Source organism: Gadus morhua, chromosome 17 (genome assembly GCF_902167405.1).
Source record: "Gadus morhua chromosome 17, gadMor3.0, whole genome shotgun sequence".
In the NCBI taxonomy this organism is placed as follows: Eukaryota; Metazoa; Chordata; class Actinopteri; order Gadiformes; family Gadidae; genus Gadus; species Gadus morhua.
In genome coordinates, this window is record NC_044064.1 from 19,363,013 (window position 1) to 19,381,543 (window position 18,531).

General features: G+C 45.4%; 4 non-coding genes across 4 annotated transcripts; all 4 read left to right on the top strand.

Moving 5' to 3' along the window:
• Positions 1-315: 315 nt before the first annotated feature.
• On the top strand, positions 316-388 carry trnaf-gaa (transfer RNA phenylalanine (anticodon GAA)). The gene has a single exon. It is a non-coding gene; the product is annotated as a tRNA-Phe (tRNA).
• A 132-nt stretch (positions 389-520) lies between these two features.
• On the top strand, positions 521-593 carry trnaf-gaa (transfer RNA phenylalanine (anticodon GAA)). The gene has a single exon. It is a non-coding gene; the product is annotated as a tRNA-Phe (tRNA).
• Positions 594-13,465: 12,872 nt separating this feature from the next.
• Positions 13,466-13,538, top strand: trnaf-gaa (transfer RNA phenylalanine (anticodon GAA)). Its single transcript has one exon. It is a non-coding gene; the product is annotated as a tRNA-Phe (tRNA).
• A 4,846-nt stretch (positions 13,539-18,384) lies between these two features.
• Positions 18,385-18,457, top strand: trnaf-gaa (transfer RNA phenylalanine (anticodon GAA)). Its single transcript has one exon. It is a non-coding gene; the product is annotated as a tRNA-Phe (tRNA).
• The last annotated feature ends 74 nt before the right edge of the window (positions 18,458-18,531 follow it).

The following is an 18,531-nucleotide window of genomic DNA, read 5'->3' on the forward strand; positions in this document are numbered from 1 at the left end:
GGAGGGCGTTAGACTGAAGTTCTAAATGTCGCTTGTTCGATCCCTGTTTTCGGCAAGCGGCCATCATGCTAGTCTGATCATATTTACGCTTGGTGTTGATCTGCTATTGCTCGTGTCAAAGTTCAATTTGCTTCCTGCTAATTTTAAGTTATCCTTGTTGAATGTGGTTTGTTTGGATATTTGTGTGCCGAAGTAGCTCGTGTTTAAGGTCAGTTTACGCGCCGCTTTTTAAGATATTAGTTATCGATCCCTGATTTCGGTGGGTGATCATTAGACTAACCTGGTCGTTTTTAATATTGTGTGTTGATCTTTTTTGGTGAAATGGCTCAGTTGGGAGAGTGTTAGACTGAAGATCTAAATGTCCCTGGTTCAATCCCTGGTTTCGGCAGCTGATCATCAGGCTAACCTGATTGGTCATTTTTAAACCTGTGTGTTGATCTTCTAACATGTGTTGAAGTTCAATTTACTCACTGCTTTTTAAGTTATTCTTGTTGAATGTGGTTTGTTCAGTAATTCGTGTGCTGCAATAGCTCAGTTGGGAGAGTGTTAGACTGAAGATCTAAATGTCCCTGGTTCAATCCCTGGTTTCGGCAGCTGATCATCAGGCTAACCTGATTGGTCATTTTTAAACCTGTGTGTTGATCTTCTAACATGTGTTGAAGTTCAATTTACTCACTGCTTTTTAAGTTATTCTTCTTGAATGTGATTTGTATGGTTATTAATGTGCCGAAATGGATCAGTTGGGAGAGCGTTAGACTGAAGATCTCAATGTCCCTGATTTGATCCCTTTCGGCAGCTGATCATCAGGCTAACCTGATTGGTCAATTTAAAACCTGTGGGTTGATCTTCTAACATGTGTTGTTCAATTTACTCACTGCTTTTTAAGTTATTCTTCTTGAATGTGATTTGTATGGTTTTAAACGTGCCGAAATAGCTCAGTTGGGAGAGAGTTTGACTGACGATCTCAATGTCCCTGATTTGATCCCTTTCGGCAGCTGATCATCAGGCTAACCTGATTGGTCATTTTTAAACCTGTTGGTTGATCTTCGAACATGTGTTAAACTTCAATTTACTCACTGCTTTTTAAGTTATTCTTGTTGAATGTGGTTTGTTCAGTAATTCGTGTGCTGCAATAGCTCAGTTGGGAGAGCGTTATACTGAAGATCTAAATGTCACTGGTTCGATCCTTGGTTTCGGCAAGCGATAATCAGGGTAGTCTGATCATATTTACGCTTGGTGTTGATCTGCAATTGCTCGTGTCAAAGTTCAATTTACTAGCTGATAATTTTATGTTATCCTTGTTGAATGTGGTTTGTTTGGATATTTGTGTGCCGAAGTAGCTCGTGTTTAAGGGCAGTTTACTCGCCGCTTTTTAAGATATTAATTATCGATCCCTGATTTCGGCGGGTGATCATCAGGCTAACCTGGTCGTTTTTAATACTGTGTGTTGATCTTCTATCGCTCGTGTTAAAGTTCAATTTACTCGCTGCTTTTTAAGTTATTCTTCTTGAATGTGGTTTGTTTCTACATTTGAGTGCCGAAATAGCTCAGTTGGGAGAGCGTTAGACTGATCTGTTTGTATGTTAAGTTATTCTTGTTGAATGTGGTTTGTGCAGTAATTCATGTGCTGCAATAGCTCAGTTGGGAGAGCGTTATACTGAAGATCTAAATGTCCCTGGCTCGATCTCTGGTTTCGGCAGCTAATCATCAGGCTAACCTGTTTGGACATTTTTAAACCTGTTGGTTGATCTTCTAACATGTGTTAAGTTTCATTTACTCACTGCTTTTTAAGTTATTTTTGTTGAATGTGATTTGAGTGGTTTATATTGTGCCAAAATTGCTCAGTTGGGATCAGAATCAGAATCAGAATCTCTTTATTGTCATTACACAAAGTGCAACGAAATTGGGGTAGAGGCTGTCAAAATAAGTGCTTTTAAAACAAAAACTAAATGAGAAAATGAGTGTATTTTTTGAAAATAAATTTAGAATGTTGAACTCAAAAAAATATATACATTTTAAATTTGTCAGCCAATTTAAAAGGTCAGATTGGTATGATAATGCAGTCATTTGTAATTCTGCATTATTTAGAGAAATAACAGCTCTGGGGTAGAAACAGTTTTTAAGCCTATTTGTTCTTGACCTGATTGCCCTGTAGTGCCTCCCAGAGGGCAACAGTTCAACCAGGTTATGGCCTGGGTGGGATGAGTCTCTCAGGATGCTATGAGCTCTCCTGAGGCAGTGTCTATTGTACACATCCTCAAGAGAGAGAAGAGGACATCCAATTACTTTTTGTGCCGTTTTTATGACCCTCTGGAGCGCTTTCCTCTCAGCTGCAGTGCAACTGGCAAACCACAGCGAGATGCCGTAGCTTAGGACAGTCTCAATGGTGCAGTGATTAAAGCTCATCAGCATTTTCTCCTGAAGATTGTTCTTCCTGAGGATCCTTAGGAAATACAATCTCTGTTCGGCCTTTTTCAGAAGCGCCTTGGTGTTTAGTGTCCAGGTCAGGTCCTGCTGAATGTGCATGCCCAGGAACCTGAAGTCCGAGACTCTCTCCACACTCTCCCCGTTCATATAGATGGGCTGAATGTCCGGCTTATTCCTCCTATAATCAATGATCAGCTCTTTGGTCTTTGAGGTGTTGAGGATGAGGTTGTTCTCCGCACACCATGTAGACAGTCTTTGGACCTCCTCCCTGTATGCAGTCTCATCCCCACCTGAGATGAGCCCCACCACTGTTGTATCATCCGCAAACTTAATGATGGTATTGCTGGGGTGGCTGGGGATGCAGTCATTGGTGTAGAGAGTGTAGAATAGGGGGCTCAGCACGCAGCCCTGTGGGGAGCCGGTGCTGATGCTAAGTGCAGAGGAAAGATGGGCACCTACTCTAACTCTCTGGGAGCGCTCTGTCAGAAAGTCTTTGATCCAATAACCGATGGGTTGTGAAAGACCCAAGGCCATTAGTTTGGTGAGCAGTCTATTTGGTATGATGGTATTGAAGGCAGAGCTGAAGTCTATGAAGAGCAGCCTGGCGTAGCTCCCCTGATGTTCCACGTGTTGCAGCGTGGTGTGGAGCGCGGTGGCTATGGCGTCCTCTGCAGACCTGTTTGCTCTGTATGCAAACTGGTGGGGGTCAGAAGTGGTTGACAGGCTTGTTGTGATGTGGCTCCGGACTAGTTTCTCGAAACACTTCATGATGACTGGTGTAAGGGCCACCGGCCGGTAGTCGTTGAGGCTGCTGACAGTAGTCTTTTTTGGTATAGGAATGATTGTGGAGGACTTCAGGCAGGGTGGGATCTTGCACTGGGACAGGGATTGGTTGAATATATCAGTGAAGACATCAGCCAGTTGTTCTGCGCAGTCTCTCAACACTCTCCCCGTTACAGCATCCGGTCCAGCAGCTTTCCTAGGATTCACTGCCCGTAGTATGCACCTCACCTCATGTGCCTGCACTGTGAAGATGTCGTTGCTTGGGGCTGGTGGATGTGATGGAGCCACCTCCAGTGCCTCAGCCTCGAAGCGGGCAAAGAAGCAGTTAAGTTCCTCAGATAGTGAGGCATCACCGTTGGTTACTGTGAGGTTGCTGGACTTGTAGTTTGTGATGTGTTGGACTCCCTGCTACACCTGCCGTGAGTTGTTGCTGCTGAAGTGGTCCTCAATCTTCCTCTTATATGCTGTCTTGGCCTCCCTGATGCCTCTCTTCAGGCAGGTTGTGGCAGCACTGTAATGTACCACATTTCCAGACCTGAAGGCAGTGTCCCTCTCCTTCAGCAGGGTCTGGACGTCTTTTGTCATCCAGGGTTTTTGGTTTTGATACACCCGGATGCGCCTGTCCACAGTGACAGTGTCAACACAATGCTTGATGTAGCAGAGAACGGTGGAGGTGTACTCTTCCAAGTCCTGATTTTTGAAAATGGCCCAGTTGGTATTTCCAAAACAGTCCTGCAGCTGCTGTGCGGCATCATCAGGAGCCCTGTTTCAGGTAGCTGGTTTTGAGGCAACCCCGAGTTTGTTCGCTCTGAGTTAGTGGAAACTCTGGGTTTTCCGTTTCAGGTAGCAGGTTCAGCGCAACCGAGAGTTAGTTGCTGCGGCAACATACGCCGTGGGTCTAACCTGCTCGGGAGGTGGTTAGACCTACTCTGAGTTTGTTGTCTATAAGGCTGAAGGCAGCTCTCCGACAGAAGGAAGTGTTAGAAATGGCATGTCCTTTTCTACGAGAGCCTGTGGAGGTAGAGGCTGCGATCCTCAGAAGGAATCTCCCGAGGAACGATTATTAAGACCCCGGTTGGATATACTTTATTTTCCTGATAATTTTCTTCACGAGCGCTATCGTTTTTCAGCGCAATCTATCATTTATTTAGACCACCTTCTCAGCCCCCATGTTAACTGTCAAACGCACCGGGGGCATGCTTTAAGTTTATTTTTTTATTTTTATCGCAATTAACGCATGTGCAGAATGATCCGCCCCGGGCATCCCACCCGCTCTGTACTACAGTCACTTCAACGTTGTGGCTTTCCCATGATCAGAGTAGCTGACTAACCACGGACCTATAACTGCTGCAAGTCAAGAAACTCATTTTAAGAATGCAAGGCAGAAAAGACCCTGGTACTGCTTTTAACCAGATGCTGTTCTTCTCTACATGCACATGCTCAGCATAATCGTCTGCATTGTTCACTGAAGTAAAACCCTTTGAGTAAACTGTTCAACAAAATAACTTGTCCCACCACAGCCCGTGTTCTAATAAAGACAATCTACTTATTATGAGGATTTTTTTATTTCCTGAAAGCACAAAAAAAAAAAAGTCATTTATATTGGGTATGTTTTTAGAGCAGGGAACAGTAGCCTATCCCAGTTTGCACCTCACCCACCTATAACTTATGTTCCAAAATTTGGATCTCCAAAGCATCCTTTTGCATCTTTTGAATTGTTACAATTGCATGGAGGTTGGTGAGGGCATCTGGTTCAAGTAGGGCGATGACGCCATCAGTAACTGGAAGAAGATGATTAGACAGTGCAATTATTACTTGAGCCAGAATATTGCCCCATCTAATTAGCAATGCGCTGGGTTGCGTGTACATATTTAATTATTTTGAATAACCAACCTCTTATACTGTAAAGGCACTTCTATCCTGGGGGGTGGGGGGGAATCAGAGGAGCTCCCCCCAGGGATGCCCTCAGCCACAGGACGCATACTCTGTTGGCTGAGGGCCATCTCCTCAGCCTCTGTGAGGGCTGCAGGTGGTGGACCCCCTCCAGTCTGCCGGGCCTCTGCATTTTTTCGATTTGCTAACATGGAGGACATTTTTACCCTAATATTAAGTAAGCGCTATTTTGAAGACACATATATATTTATAATGCATTTTGCCTAGGTGTAGCCTTCTAATATATCTAAATCCTATTAAATATTGGGGTGGCTGGGAAATGTACTACTTACATTTACTGCTTAAATATAGTATACAAATATATAATGCATGTTGAACATAGCTGTTAAATTAGGTAGAGCAGGCAAAACAGCACAATTGATTTGATTTCAATTAAACATTAGTTTACCTGTTTAAACTATATTTTTGTACTTCATTTGCTGCCAAGTCCTCGTGGGGCAACTCGGGGTTGTGTAAATTGACACACACACACACACACACACACACACACACACACACACACACACACACTTTACATATTGAATAAGTGGAAGATATTAAACTTTCCTCTTATTTTATTTTACTAATTTATTTGACTCACGCATTGACTTGTTCAGCTATTTCCTGCCAAGCTCTCTCTCGCGCTCTCGCTGCCGCGGCGGTATTGCTTTTTTTTGTTAAAAAGGGTAACTGCTCGGCATACACGTTCATTAGAATTTCCAATTCCGTGGGGAAAAGTAAGTGGATCTACGCTTTTGGTCCATGTTTGATCATGTAATCAGAGATCCATTGATGATGGCTCTTCATAGTCAACAGGCACGCCCTCAACCCAGAGTGAACATACTCAGAGTTGATTAACCCAACGCTGATCACCTGTTCTGAAACCGAAAACCCAGAGTTGCTTTTCAACCCTGAACTCTGAGTCAACCAACTCAGAGCGCAGGATTAAACTCAGAGTATGTTAAACCAGCTACCTGAAACAGGCCTCTGGCCAGGTTTTAACAGTCCGAGTTACTGTTTTTTGTTTTTTTTCCTAATTGTGGTGTATGCTGGAATCAGAAACATGGACATTTGATCAGATGTTCCCAGGTGAGGTAGCTGTTTAGTCTTGTAACCATGCTTGATATTTGAGTAGGCTTTGTCCAGAGTGTTTCCTCCCGTGGTAGCACAGTTTATGTGCTGATGGAATTTGGGAAGCACTACTTTCAGATGAGCATGATTAAAGTCGCCTGCTATGAGATGCACTGCCTCTGGATGAGTGTTTTGCTGAAGGCTAATGGCGTTGTACAGCTGACTGAGGGCGGAGTTAGCATTTGCATTCGGTGCTATGTAAACAACCGTAACCATGACAACAGTAAACTCTCGTGGAAGATACTTGGGCCTGCATTTGATGGTCAAATACTCCAAGTCAGGGGAGCAATGGCTATCGATGGTAGTAACGTTGGTGCACCAATCGTTGTTCACATAAATGCATAAACCCCCTCCTCTGTTCTTACCGGAGTCGCTATTTCTGTCGTAGCGGTGGGCTGTACGACCTGTTATTTCGATAGCCGTGTCCGGTATGGATGAGTGAAGCCAGGTCTCCGTTATCAGCAGAATGCAACAGTCCTGGATTATATTGTTTGCTGCAATCTGTAGTTTTAGTTCATCCATTTTATTTGCGATTGATCTTGCATTAGAGAGGAAGATGCTGGGAAGCGGCAGTGTGTGTTGTCGTCGTTTTAGTCGCAAGAGAACGCCAGCCCGGCTGCCTCTTTTTTGCCTTCTCTCTCTACGCCGCCTCCGCTTCCTACCTGCGGGGATAACAATCCACGGAGCGCCCGGCGTCCTTGCGATACATTCCGGTATGCCGTTGGAGTGAATAAAGTCCTTATTTACGGTCTGTTCGGCCCGAAATCCAATGCTGATTAGATGCTGACGACTGTAGACAGGATTCGCCCAGCTGACGTTACAATTGAAAAACAAATTTATGTACAAAAACACTAAGAAATAGCACCGAAAAGGAGAGCTCAAAGCCGCTGCGTCCAGACGCGCCGCCATAGCAACGCTGGTGCGGCCACACCAACCGCGTTACTCGCGTTGGATAACGCGAGTAACGCGCCTAACCTGATGGTGCGGCCACACCAACCGCGTTTCTCGCGTTGGACAACGCGAGTAACGCGCCTAACCTGACGCTTGACCAGTGTGTGGTGGTTCAACGCTTTCAACGCGCCAACGCAGCTAGAAGAGTCCATGTCCATGCAAGTGAACGGAGCGTTCCCTCTTCGTCATAACTATCAAACCAAACATCCTTCACATTCACTGAGCGAACATTATGAAAGTAAAATGCACATTTCTCGCTAAAAGTGTTTCCATAAACGCATTTAATGGCGTAACTATGTAACTATTTCCACCCAGAATAAAGAAAGATGTCGGCCGTGGCTGCGCTGGAGTCCGAGGTAGGAAACCCAAACGCCGCCGTGTTTGGGTGCATGATAGAGTTTAGATGGGGTTAGATTAAATAATCTCGGATATAAATAACAATAATCGGGTTAAATAACTTCACATGGTGTGTCTGGTGTGTTTCCAGCATTCGTAGTGTTGATCAGCAGAGAAATAGTCCGCCAAGACGTTGAGGTTGCTTAGCATCCAGAGACTCTGTCCATGCAAGTGAACGGAGCGTTCCCTCTCCGTCATAACTATCAAACCAAACATCCTTCACATTCACCGAGCGAACATTATGAAAGTGAAATGCACATTTCTCGCTAAAAATGTTTCCATAAACGCATTTAATGGCGTAACTATGTTACTATTTCCACCCAGAATAAAGATAGTTGTCGGCCGTGGCTGCGCTCGAGTCCGAGGTAGGAAACCCAAACGCCGCCGTGTTTGGGTGATAGAGTTTAGATCGGGTTAGATTAAATAATCTCTGATATAAATAACAATAATCGGGTTAAATAACTTCACATGGTGTGTCTGGTGTGTTTCCAGCATTCGTAGTGTTGATCAGCAGAGATATAGTCCGCCAAGACGTTGAGGTTGCTTAGCAACCAGAGACTCTGTCCATGCAAGTGAACGGAGTGTTCCCTCTTCGTCATAACTATCAAACCAAACATCCTTCACATTCACCGAGCGAACATTATGAAAGTAAAATGCACATTTCTCGCTAAAAATGTTTCCATAAACGCATTTAATAGCGTAACTATTTTACTATTTCCACCCAGAATAAAGAAAGATGTCGGCCGTATGCTTCTGTCCAAGCTCACTACTCTCTGCCAGTGACGTCGGGTCAAGCTCGACGCTGATTGGCTATCGCGGCTAAGCGTCACGCGTTGGAGCGTTGAAAGTTCACATTTCTGAACTCCGGGCGTTGGTGCGTTGGGCGCGTTACTGCGTTTATGTCCGTAATTACGTGCGTCTGACGCGCCTAAAGGCCGATTTATGCTCAGTTACGTAAGCGTAAGCGCAAGCGCAAGAGGCCCTTGCGCGCCCTTGCGCACCCCTTGCGCGACTTCTCACGTCTTGCGTGCGTCGGGCGATTTTTCTAGACTTGCGTCATTTTTTACGTAAGCTTTTACGCGAGCCGCGCAGCCTGCAAGGCTGTGATTGGTCTGCTGGTCTGGTTACTACTTCCTGTCTGGAGTATCACATTTCCTGTTTTCATACCGCCATTTTTAAAAGCCAGAAGGCAAGGACGACCCGGCAGGCTCATATACAAAAGCATTAACGTGAAGTGAAGTTAACTTTGCTGCCAACACGTAATGTCGTTTTAAAATGTAGAGAGATATGCACATTTATACAACCCCAATGATCAACAACTTCATCACCCCTGTTCCTCTGTCTGTTGCCATCATTCACTGTGTATGGGGAGAACACGATCTGGCACATAAACAAACCAACGACTCCCACAGACAAAGACGTCATTCTCGAGGTCGTCTTCAACGAAAAACTTTACTCCACATATTACTCCACCTACTGTTCTGGCGGTAAATTGCTTGGCAACACGCGCAACACGCGCAACCTAAAAGGGAGCATGAATTGCTTTGAGTAAATTTTGCGCAACAACGTAACACCAACGCTGAAGCATGCAGCCGCCTTAAAGGCCGATTTATGCTCAGTTACGTAAGCGTAAGCGCAAGCGCAAGAGGCCCTTGCGCGCCCTTGCGCACCCCTTGTGCGACTTCTCATGTCTTGCGTGCGTCGGGCGATTTTTCTAGACTTGCGTAATTTTTTACGTAAGCTTTTACGCGAGCCGCGCAGCCTGCAAGGCTGTGATTGGTCTGCTGGTCTGGTTACTACTTTCTGTCTGGAGTATCACATTTCCTGTTTTCATACCGCCACCCACCACCCGATCTGGCACATAATTATGCGAACCCTTTATGCGAACCCTTCCACAGGGGCAAAGTGCTATTTTGATGCGCGACATCAAACAGCTGATGCGGGATTGTGAGCCATTTTAATGATCTTGTCACCCGATATTTGTTCTATTAGGCCTACTGGCCTTATTTGTTTTAGTGTTAGCCTATTTGAATTAATTACGTAATGTTTTGTGTTCACGTTCTATGTGAAACATAAGTTCAGTAGCCTCTTTGAGTGAATGAAATTTGAAAGCATGAGTGTGTAGTGAATGAAAAATGTGTGCGTGTATGGTGGGACTATTTTCTGTATTTGATAAATAAACCCCTTTCTCTAATAATGCTGCCTACCATATAATTTATGTGGGCATTATGCGCTATAGCTTAAAGCCTTTGGCTATAGGCCTACACTTAAATAATTCATTCATCTGTCAAGGCAGTAGCTGTTGTATAAACATTTTATATGGATATGAATTAATGAGTTTGACGTAAACCAAATTAGGTAACTTGTGTAACATGATAACTAATGAATCAAAAGTCATGCTTCCAAGTGACCAATGTATATATATTTATTGGTCAGTGCGCATACCCAATCGTAGCACATTGTACTGGTGGGGAAACACGCCAGCATCTGACAAAAAATGATCTGCCAGCTGCTCCCTCACAAGGGCCGGTTTTGGTGAGAGTCGGGAAGATATCGGATGACTCGCGAAAGGAGATCATCAAACTTTGGCACATAAACAAACCAACGACTCCCACAGACAAAGACGTCATTCTCGAGGTCGTCTTCAACGAAAAACTTTACTCCACATATTACTCCACCTACTGTTCTGGCGGTAAATTGCTTGGCAACACGCGCAATCTAAAAGGGAGCATGAATTGATTTGAGTAAATTTTGCGCAACAACGTAACACCAACGTTGAAGCATGCAGCCGCCTTAACGCCCCTAACGCGACGCTTCAACGCATGTAACGCGTCTACGCGCCTATACCAATGGTTCCCTATGAAAAAAAGCCGAGTTTGGACGCCCCTAACGCGAGTAACGCGGTTGGTGTGGCCGTACCGTAACGCCCCCAACGCAACGCTTCAACGCTTCAACGCGTGTACCGCGCCTAGACCAATGGTTCCCTATGCAAAAATGCCGATTTTCAACGACCCTTAAAGGCCTCCACACACCGGCGCCGCAGCGTTGCGTCAAAAAAGTCTGCCCCCATTATTCCGGGTGTACTAGCACACACCGGCGCCGACTAGCCGAGCGGCAGCGTTCCGCGCCGTGCCGCCCAACTACTCTTCGAGACAATGTTCTATTCCCGAGCGTCGCCGCCCCTGAAAAAGCGCTTTGTAAAAGCTGGTTTGTACATCCCGGGTCCCGTAGGCACCTCCATATCTACCCCTCACCACTGGATGTCGCCCTCTTTCGTTTGCGATAAACAATTACGAGAATGGACGATGAGAGACTGGTCGTCGAGGTGGAAAAATACGTCGAATTGTATGACCAAAGTACCCGTCATTACAAAGACAACTCCAAAAAGGTCATTGCCTGGCGAGCCATAGCTCTGGAGATTGGATCTTCAGGTGAGAAATCAACAATGGTGGAGTAAGTACCCAAACCATTAACCATAATGGGAAATAGACGAAATCAAGTCACATATAATCACACCATGTAGGTAGAAACCAGATTACTTGTAATATATATTTTTTTATTTAAGGCAAGGCAACTTCATTCATATAGCACTTTTAATACATGAAGCAGACTCAAAGTGCTTCACATAGAAACATTCTCATACAATAAAATAGATAAGTAAAAGGAAACACAGGCAAAGCTCAAAAATGCATTGTCATGTATTAACTGTCTCTCTGGTATCAGATCATGTATTAACTGTCTCTCTGGATTTAAGGAAAAATAACATTAAGTGTCTCGAGCACTCAAATAAAATACACTGGCTACTGAATCCAGCACAGCAATAACATCACTGTATTTATCCCGAGGGATAAAAAAAAAAGTATATATATATATATGCAAAAGAGTATACCAGAGAGGGATAATAACTAGATTAAAGGTCATCATATAGGCTGCACCATATGGTTCTGCCATTGCACACTTAGTGGCGAATTGAAATATTGGCGTGCCTCTCAGGATCTGCACGGAGCTCCTGGACCAGATTGTGGCATACCCCCTGTTCTTGTCTCTATTCATTGATGGGGTGCACCCAAACCCTTCGTCTTCTCCTTGCCCGCCTACAGCGCAGGAGAAGAAGGGCAGCCCCCCTCTGTCTGGCAACAGTTATTTATTCGGTTGAAATAAAAAAAACTCAATAAAATGTAAAAGAGCTTGCTCAATTAAAATGGATAACTACTGGCTGCATACATGTAAATGTGTGGCTATGTTAAGGCTATATAGATGGATAGATAGATAGATACTGTATTGGTCCCAAATTGGGGATCAATAAAGCCGTCCAGGAGCTCAATACAATCAATACACACAATAACAATTGGCCTTAAAAGGTGACTGCACTATATACTAAAAAGGCTTAATAGAAGGTCCTGCAGTTATTGAGATTGTTGATGCAGTAGATGAATAATGGCAAAATATAAAATAAATAAGAAATGACAGTAAATAAAACGATAAAGTGCCCTACAAACTAAGTTGATCTGATGCTTGAAAACATACTTTCACTGCGCAGATTATACATTTTTCCAATTATTCAGCCAAAAAGATGGAAAATAAATAAACTAGGCTACAATAGGCTACTCACCCATTGCGTTTCGTCTCTTTGCTGCGGTTGATTGACAGGTGACTTCCTGATTTTATACTGCAGCGCGGCCGTCGCGCCGCCTCCTGTTGGTGCTACGGGCGTGCTTTTGACGCGTGTAAGATGCGCGCCGCGCCGCTGCGGCGCCGGTGTGTGGAGGCCTTAACGCGAGCAACGCGGTTTGTGTGGCCGTACCTTAAGGTACGAACACACCAGACGCGTACCCGCGTAAAGATTTACGCGCGTAACGCACCTAAAATGTTGCTTGACCATTTTGTGTCAAAAATGGTCCTAGGCATACGCTCCTAACGCGCCTACGCTCCTAACGCGCCTAGATGAGTCCATGTCCATGCAAGTGAACGGAGCGTTCCCTCTTCGTCATAACTATCAAACCAAACATCCTTCACATTCACAGAGCGAACATTACGAAAGTAAAATGCACATTTCTCGCTAAAAATGTTTCCATAAACGCATTTAATGGCGTAACTATGTTACTATTTCCAACCAGAATAGAGAAAGTTGTCGGCCGTGGCTGCGCTGGAGTCCGAGGTAGGAAACCCAAACGCCGCCGTGTTTGGGTGATAGAGTTTAGATCGGGTTAGATTAAATAATCTCGGATATAAATAACAATAATCGGGTTAAATAACTTCACATGGTGTGTCTGGTGTGTTTCCAGCATTCGTAGTGTTGATCAGCAGATATATAGTCCGCCAAGACGTTGAGGTTGCTTAGTAACCAGAGACTCTGTCCATGCAAGTGAACGGAGCGGCCCCTCGTCATAACTATCAAACCAAACATCCTTCACATTCACCGAGCGAACATTATGAAAGTAAAATGCACATTTCTCGCTAAAAATGTTTCCATAAAAGCATTTAATGGCGTAACTATGTTACTATTTCCACACAGAATAAAGAAAGATGTCGGCCGTATGCTTCTGTCCAACGCGGGTAAAATGTTGCTTTAGCGCATGTAACGCGTGTAAACCAATGGTTCCCTATGGAAAAATTGACGATTTTATACGCGAGGTACGCGGGTAACGCGTTTGGTGTGGCCGTACCTTTAGACTGAAGATCTAAAGGACCCAGGTTCGATCACTGGTTTCGGCAGCTGATCATCAGGCTCACCTGAATGGTCATATTTAAACCTCTGTGTTGATCTTCTAACGTGTTAAAGTTTAATTTACTCACTGCTTTTTAAGTTATTCTTTTTGAATGTGGTTTGTGTAGTAATCCGTGTGACGAAATAGCTCAGTTGGGAGAGCGTTAGACTGAAGATCTAAATGTCCCTCGTTCGATCCCTGGTTTCGGCAGCTGATCATCTGGCTAACCTGTTTGGTCATTTTTAAACCTGTTGGTTGATCATCTAACATGTGTTAAATTTCAATTTACTCACTGCTTTTTAAAGAGCCCATGCCATTAAAATCACATTTTTCCTATTGTTTGTTAAATAACATAGGTCTGAATAAGTTTGTGAGCTGTGGTAAGTTTGAAATCTATGCAGTTTGTCTGCTGAATGCAATAGGCAATGAAAGGAAAAAGGCAGAAGAAATGAGCCGATCTGGATAGGTGACACTGTGACGTAGCGTTGTCAAATTATTATTCACGGCCCTGCCCACTTGGTTGGTTCGTAACCACCCACAAGAATTCTGAAGGAGTCGTGATTGAGCTAGTGCTAAATGCTAATACGTGTACGGTAGTTGCTTAGTTCGTAGTAACAGGCTAGTTACAGAATTTTGAATGCAATGGCAGAACGACATCGAACTACATGAACTGCGACATGCTGCCTGCCGCAGGTTGCCGCGAGGCACCACCGCCGCGAAGCACCACCGCCCGGCAGCGGGCAGCCAGGCGCTGGTGCCTCGCGCCGGCAGCAGGCAGCGCAGGGTTCTGTCTACTACAGATTGATGTGGAAGTGGAAGAACCAGAGAAGTCGGAGAACCCGACGAAGTCCTTTGTGATTCATTATATCGTCTGGACGTGCACAGAATCAGAATCAGAATCAGAATCACTTTTATTACATCTTATAGTACAGTACTCAAGAGTAAAAATCTTATGCTTGGTTCCTCAACATTCACATAGCAGCAACAGTAAAAGATAAAATAAATAAGAATAAGAATAAGAAACCATATGAAAAGGAACAAAGTAAAAATAAATAAATAAATAAGTAAGTAGCAGCATCAATAATACTAAAAAGTAACAACAGTCTGTTGTTGTGGTGTGCGTGTGGATGGTTGGGGCGTAGTGTGTTTTTCCAGGAGTCTGACTGCTTGGGGGAAAAAACTGCTTGTCATCCTCTGGGTTTTGGCCCTTAGGCTTTGGTACCGCCTCCCTGACGGCAGTAGCTCAAACAGTTTCTGGTTGGGGTGGCTGGGGTCCCCAATGATTCGGAGGGCCTTCCTGACACACCGGGCCTTGTAGGTTTCCTGGATGGAGGGAAGCTCACATCCGCTGATCCTCTCAGCTGTCCGCACTACCCTTTGCAGCATTTTGCGGCTTTGGGCAGTGCAGTTCCCGTACCAGGCAGTGATGCATCCAGTCAATATGCTCTCCGTTGTGCCTCTGAAGAAGGCCCCCAGGATCTTGGGCCCCACGCCAAACTTTTTCAGACGCCTAAGGTGAAATAGGCGCCGCTGTGCTTTTTTCACCACCTGGTTGGTGTGCTCCTCCCAAGTGAGGTCTCTGGTGATGTGGACTCCCAGGAACTTAATGCTGTGTACCCTCTCCACAGCAGACCCATTGATGGAGATGGGGTGTTGAATCTGTCTCTTCTTCCTGAAGTCCACTACGAGCTCCTTGGTCTTATCGGTGTTGAGAATGAGGTTGTTGTCCTGGCTGTACTGAGCCAGACAGTCGACCTCGCTCCTATAGGCCGTCTCATCACCATCAGTGATCAGGCCCATGACTGTCGTGTCATCGGCGAACTTGATCACTGCATTGGATCCATGTGTAGCCACGCAGTCGTGGGTGTATAGGGAGTAGAGGAGGGGGCTTAGGACACAGCCCTGGGGGGCTCCTGTGCTGATGGTCAGAGGGGCGGAGATCTTAGGACCCATCTTCACCACCTGTTTTCGATCCGTCAGGAAGTCAAGGATCCAGTTGCATAGGCTGGGATCAATGCCTAGGTCCCTGAGCTTCCTGTCGAGTCTGGAGGGGACTATTGTGTTGAATGCCGAACTATAATCAACAAACAGCATCCTCACATAGGTGTTCCTCTTGTCGAGGTGGGCGAGGGCTAAGTGGAGTGCTGTGGCAATGGCGTCATCTGTCGATCTGTTCTTCCGATAGGCAAATTGGTGGGGGTCCAGGGCTGGTGGCAGCATTCTGCAGATCAGCACCTTGATGAGCTTTTCAAAGCATTTGCTCACTATGGGGGTGAGAGCAACAGGGCGCCAGTCGTTTGGGCATGTTACCTTGCTCTTCTTTTGTACAGGAATGATTACTGATGACTTGAAGCAGGCTGGCACTATGCCCGTGGAGAGGGAGAGGTTGAAAATGTTTGTGAATACACCAGCCAGCTGGTCCGCACATACTTTGAACACCCGGCCAGGTAACCCATCTGACCCGGCCGCTTTTCGGATGTTGATGCGTTTGAACACCACACGTACATCCTCTGATGAGGATGTACTCTTGTCCATCCTGTGATGACAAGAGCGCTGGCTGTATTATCTGCGTCCTCTGAGTAGGTCCTCTCTAGGAGACTGGTTTGGCTCACTTCAAAGCGGGCGTAGAAACTGTTCAGCTCGTCAGGTAAAGAGACAGAAGTATCAGCTGTGCAGCTAGAGGTCTCTTTGAAATCAGTGATGGTGTGTAGTCCCTTCCACATTCTGCGTGGGTCATTGCTGCTCAGCTGTGCCTCTATTTTTTTGCCATAATCCCTCTTTGCTGCTTTGATCACTTTTCTTAGGTTATACCGGGCATCTTTAATTTCAGTTGTATCTCCCGTTTTGAATACTGTTTTCCTAATAGTAAGTGCTGTATTAACATCAAAATTAATCCATGGTTTCCTGTTTGGATACACACGGACTGTTTTTGTGGGCACTACTTCTTCTATCACCTTTCCAATGAGACCCAGCGCTCCTTCCGCGATCTCGTTGACGTCACCACTGTTCTCCGCGAACTCAGTCATGGAATCAAAGCAGTCCTGGAGGATGGGGTCTGATTCGTCAGACCAGCATCGACATGTGCGCGTGATTGGTGGAGACGTTTTCAGCCTGTGCTTGTAGGCGGGCACAAGGAGAATGGAAGAGTGGTCTGATTTGCCGAACGGGGGGCGGAGGAGGGGTTTGTATGCATTGCGGAATTGAGTGTAGGCGTGATCCAAGCATCTTCCGCCTCTCGTATTTACAGTTATGTGTTGATAGAATTTTGGCAAAACTTTCTTCAGCGACGCTCGGTTAAAGTCTCCAACCACTATTACAGCGGCCTCTGGGTGACTGTTTTCTATTTTGCTGATGGTTACGTACAGTTCCTTGAGTGCGACGTTTGTGTCAGCTTGTGGTGGAATATAAACTGCTATGCATATGACAGCAGTAAAGTCTCTCGGAAGCCAGTGTGGGCGGCAGAGCAGGACTAGGTATTCGAGGTCCGGGGAGCAGAATGACTTGAGTGAGTGAACACTTACCGGTTTACACCAGGCTTTGTTCACCATGAAGCATACACCTCCGCCTTTACTTTTCCCCGAAAGTTCTCTTGACCTGTCCGCACGATGTACAGAGAAGCCCATGGGAGAGATTTCGTAGTCCGCGATATGTTCACCCAGCCACGTCTCTGTTAGACAGATGATATGGCAGTCCCTTGAACACACAGCTTTTGGCCGTGATAATATGTATTATTTGATATAGATATCTATGTATTATATGATATTATTTAGATATAGAGCTCCAGGACTGTAACGCAAGTGTTGTACACTTCCTTGTTATTTGGATAACCGTTCTGCTGTTGGTGTGATGGCGCATAACACGTCGGACTCTCATCTATGGTATTTCTACAACTAGACCCGTAGTGGGGGTTATCTCAGCCATGGTTGAGAATGAATTGGGGGAAAGGAACTTTGGCTTTGACTCCCTGAAGTCATGAACCACGACATGGAGGAGAAAGGGATTGTTGACCGCGGTCGTCTCCCGCCGGAGCCTCGCTGCCGATGGACCACCGCCTCGGCTTCAGGATGCGGTGATTAGCGCTGACCGCTGCCGAGGCGGCGGGAAGCAGGGCTCAAGCGGGATACATTCGCGGCCAACAATCCCTTTCTCCTCCATGTCGTGGTTCATGTAGCCTACTTCAGGGAGTCAAAGCCAAAGTTCCTTTCCCCCAATTCATTCTCAACCATGGCTGAGATAACCCCCACTACGAGTCTCGTTGTAGAAATACCAGAGACGAGAGTCCTACGTGTTATGCGCCATCACACCAACAACAGCAGAACGGTTATCCAAATAACAAGGAAGTGTACAACACTTGCGTTACAGTCCTGGAGCTCTGCTCTATATCTAAATAATATCATATAATACATAGATATCTATATCAAATAATACATATTATCACGGCCAAAAGCTGTGTGCGCGTCCAGACGATATAATGAATCGCAAAGGACTTCGTTGGGTTCTCCGACGTCTCTGGTTCTTCCACTTCCACATCAATCTGAAGTAGACGTGGTCGTTTGAGATTCATAATAACCTATCGTCTGGAGGCTCACACAGCTTTTGGCCGTGATAATATATATTATATATTATATGATATAGATATCTATGTATAATATGGGTTTCTAAGAGCCATTGCGATACATCCACCGTAAACAGAGCGCATGGTACTGTCAGTGGCTACAAGCTGCTCAGGGCCACACCCCCACCCCCCTCCTTGACCTGCCTTGACACGCCCACCGTATACAGAGCGCATGGTAGTGGCTACAAGCTGCTCAGGGCCACACCCCCACCCCCCTCCTTGACCTGCCTTGACACGCCCACCGAAACAGCGCGTTTGGGGGAAGCTCAATGTGCGACTGTTTCGGAGTGACTGTAACTCTGCACCACGGCTGAATTTCGGGGACGTCTTTGAATACTGTGTTTGTGGCCCACTAATACCTATATTAAAGCATCATAAAATAGAATGGCATGGGATCTTTAAGTTATTCTTCTTGAATGTGATTTGTATGACTATTAATGTGCCGAAATAGCTCAGTTGGGAGAGCGTTAGACTGAAGATCTAAATGTCCCTGGTTTCATCCCAGGTTTCGGCAGCTGATCATCAGGCTAACCTGTACGGTCATTTTTAAACCTGTTGGTTGATCTTCTAACGTGTGTTAAAGTTTAA